The sequence below is a fragment of the Pan paniscus genome, chromosome 1, assembly GCF_029289425.2.
Source record: "Pan paniscus chromosome 1, NHGRI_mPanPan1-v2.0_pri, whole genome shotgun sequence".
NCBI lineage: Eukaryota > Metazoa > Chordata > Mammalia > Primates > Hominidae > Pan > Pan paniscus.
In genome coordinates this window covers 58,618,104-58,622,214 of record NC_073249.2, presented here as the reverse complement: position 1 = coordinate 58,622,214, position 4,111 = coordinate 58,618,104, and the positions used below count along the sequence as shown (strand labels likewise).

Sequence of the window (4,111 nt, the reverse complement as noted above, 5' to 3'; positions counted from 1 at the left end):
ACTACACCAAGGTTTCTGAAGACAATGGCTTCTCCACCCAAGCTATTGGTATATACATTCCAAATAGAACCTGGCATCACCTTGAAGGAATTCAAACTTCACACTCTTGGGGAAATTTACAAAAATGGCTTCGGAGTAGACTAACTTTACATGGTATATTTTTTAAAAGTCATTTATTCAGCATCATGATCAGACTATTACATTTAGCAATCAACAGCATGGGTGCCAAAAAAAATCTACATTAAAACCCTTTGTTGGAACGTTTTACATTTTCCACAGAACAGAAACTAAAATAGCCTGTTATACAATTAGTCACAAATATAGTCCTCGAGTTTTTTGCCCATACACAGGAGTATTTGTCTAAAACTGTCTTCATTGGACCTGCCACCACTGTGCTTGGCTGAGTTCACAAACCTTTTGTAACCTGCAGCTTCCCTGACACTTCTCTGGCTCTCCTCTCCTGCTAAGCTTTGTTTTCTAAGTAAAATCTTCTGCCACAGCCATAGCTACTGCCACTACTGAAACCGCCAGAGCCACCTTGGTTTTGTGGTTTGGCAACGTACTGGTCTCCACCACCATAGGGGCCAGAGCTTCTGCCTCCAAAGTTTCGTCCTTTCATGGGTCCAAAATTTGAAGACTGATTGTTGTAATTGTCAAAATCACTGTAGCTTCCACCATGTCCAAAATTGCTTCCATTTTTACCATATCCATTGTAGCCATCCTCACTGCCACCATATCCACCACCAACACAGTTGCCACCAAAGCCACCACTACCACTGAAGTTTCCTCCATGAACAAAGTTGTCATTCCCACCAAAATCACCTCCACAACCACCACCAAAGTTTCCAGAACCACTTCAACCTCTTTGGCTGGATGAAACACTAGCCATCTCTTGCTTTGACAGGGCTTTCCTAACTTCACAGTTGTGGCCATTTACAGTATGGTATTTCTGAATGACAGTCTTATTCACGGAGTCATGGTCATCAAAGGTTACAAAGGCAAAGCCTGTTTCCCTGCCACGGCCTCTGTCAGTCATGATTTCAATCACTTAATAATCTTTTAGATGATGTTCTTCAGTGTCTTCTTTAATGCCACCAACAAATATATTTTTCACAGTTAAGTGGGCACCTGGTCGTTGAGAATCTTCTCTTGAGTCAGCTCCTTTTGGTTCCACGACTCTTTCATCCACCTTGTGTGACTTTGCATTCATGGCTGCATCCACCTCCTCCACAGTGGCATTTGTGACAACCCAAAGCCTCTGGAGTTCTTGGTGTTTGGGTCTCTCATTATCACACAGTCTGTGAGCTTTCTCCATTGCTCAAAATGGCTCCTCAGACACTCATCGGTTGTTTCAAAGCTCAACCCTCCAATGAAGAGCTTTCTCAGCTGTTCAGGCTCTTTATGAAACTCTGACTTAGACATGACAGCAGGAAGAAGAGACACTTTGACAATGCTTCCTGGGTGCCATCCACAGGCAGAAAGTGTGATTTTGTAAAATTGTTAAACTTCTTAAAAATGTAAAGTATTTTAAGCCAACTAAAAACATGATTTTACTATTAGCATAATTTTAACATCTGTCAGAATATTCTATCCCTTTGCATAAAAACACTTTTCTATGACCCACTTAATTTTTAATCTTTTGCTTAATATATAAATCAATTTCTGCAAGTCAAAAACTTTATTAATTTTTACTTTTACCAATTTCGTTTACTTATTTGGATAGTAAAATCCAATTTAACTTTGAGTCCCTGGGGAATATAACACAAATTTATTTTATGTTAATTGATGTTTAAATGAAAATGTATAAGAAATCTGTAATTGAACTTTTTAATTTAAAAACAAAGTTTAGTTTTTTAAAGTTGCCATCAATCCATTTTATTTAGACTTTCTGTTTGGTTCTGTGAGGGATCATAACACATTTTTTGTATTGTCAATCGTTCTGAAACATATAAATATTAAAAATTCATTTAACATTTTATGTAGTTCAAGTTTTGCAAAACTGTTACGTATAATGCTATATACACAAACAAATACACACATGCACAATACATACATACGTGTCTGTATAATGTTTTTGAGAAAGACACTCACTCATGATTCATCCCATTTGCTTGCTTTGAATATCAGTATATTAAAATATATTTTATCTCTCATGCAGTGTGATAATCATGAATGTTAGACTAGTTCTTTTATTATTATGTTTCAATTAAATAGTGCCATCAATGCATCATTTTGGAAAGTAAATAGAGTTTTTGTGCAATATATTTAATTTCTGCATAAAAAATAAACTGAAACATTGTTACTATCTTAGTTGGAGATTAAATCCCAAGTCTACAGGCTCACTTTTCATTCCTTTGAGCCAGCCTATCATCCTCTGCTCATGTGGGCTAGACGTTTTTATAGAAACATACACATGAGACAGAGCACACATTGGGTGTCAAGAGATAGCCTCTTATGCTTTGACATAAAATACATTTTTAACAATAAACACTATGATAAAAAGAAGAACTAGAGTATGTGAGAGTACAAAATAATGAAAACTAAGCAAACTAAGTGGTAAGGCCATTTGAAACTTAGCAGGACATTCACAAGATAGAAATGAAAGACGTGAGGAAGAACAGAGATTATCAGCCAAAGCCCAAATAAAACAAAGAGTAAAGTGTCTTAAAGTGATAGAGAGATTTGCCGTATTACCTTAAAATAGAAAAGTAATAGAAACAGCAGTGAGATGAAAACCGAGTAGGTTAGAAGTGGGCTATTAATAAAGGGTCTTGTAAAGCATAGTGAAGCTTGATAGTATCCAAATATATGGATTTGGGGCTCATATTGTTCTTAGTATGTGTCCAAGTTTGTTACTTATTAGATATGTGCGCTTGGGCCAGGCACTAAACTTCTTTTCAAATATATGTTTTTGGATGTATAAAACTGAAATAATAATTCTACCTTCTATGATTTTTCTAATAGTAGGGAGATATGGCATATACATACATTAACAGAATACTAGCGAAATTTTAATCCTTTGTGTCTACTATGTATTAATGTTATAAATATTATACTTTGCCTTGTATCATTAGGAGTTATGCTGAGAACAACCTCCTCTACCTAAGTATCTATATCATTATTTGGGAAGAAAAAAGTCTTATTCTTCCCCAATAATTTGCATGGCCAATATTATATTGATATATAGCTGCAAGGGAGGTAGGATTCTTAATGTTTAATGATGCAGTCTTTGTAATACAATTGAGAAAGGAAGAAGGTAGTTTGAAGAAGTATTTCATAATCCCATCCATAGCACAATCTATAGCACATGCAAAAAAGCTTTCTATAAACACAATGCGACATAACTGAAAGGTCCTAACATGATGAATTTTTCCATTCAGGAAGATCTCTGCAGCTATAGGTTAGTGGACTGAAGTTATAGGTGCTAGGAGGCATTTACTTTTTCTGTAACTTAGGAGAGAAGGTCACCCATCAGCAAAAGGTAAAGGGGGATGTGAAGCATTTTAGAAAGATGTTTTGACAGAGTTTCCAAGCAGAAAGTGAGTTAGAAGTGACTAGGAAAATAACTATGTCAAGGAAGTGTTAATGTTGAAGATCACAGCAACAAACCACCCAAAAATATACATAACTTTTAGAGAACATATTACATCATATTTGAAAATGTAATAGCTTAGGAAAAAATTGCCAGTTAATGTATTCAATACATAATTATTGGTTTAATTTATATTATGCATAGCTTAAAATGACTGAGGGGTTATTACATATATCCTTTCTATAGCCCACAAATTTAAGATCTCCTTCAGGGTAAAAAAAAAAAAAAAAGCTTAAAAATTACTGAAACTAACTTTATATAACTTATATTAAAGGAAATTATCAGAATACATTTGAAAGATAGTGTAGAATTTGGGCTGGGATAAGCAAATTATTTTCATTGGATAATAATAAACTCTCATTGAGACCAAATTTTTCAAGACTTTAATTAACAGCAAACCACGTTTTGTTTTTAACGTGTGTCAAATTAATAAATGTAAATTTCCAACATTCTCCAAAGAAACAGTTCATTTATGAAAAGTGAGCATTTCATCTAAAATTTTGCATCTGGTAAATATTA

General features: G+C 34.6%; 1 pseudogene; it reads right to left on the bottom strand.

The window, feature by feature from the left end:
* Window positions 1-388: 388 nt before the first annotated feature.
* Window positions 389-1,422, bottom strand: LOC100972178 (heterogeneous nuclear ribonucleoprotein A1-like; annotated as a pseudogene).
* Between the last annotated feature and the right edge of the window lie 2,689 nt (window positions 1,423-4,111).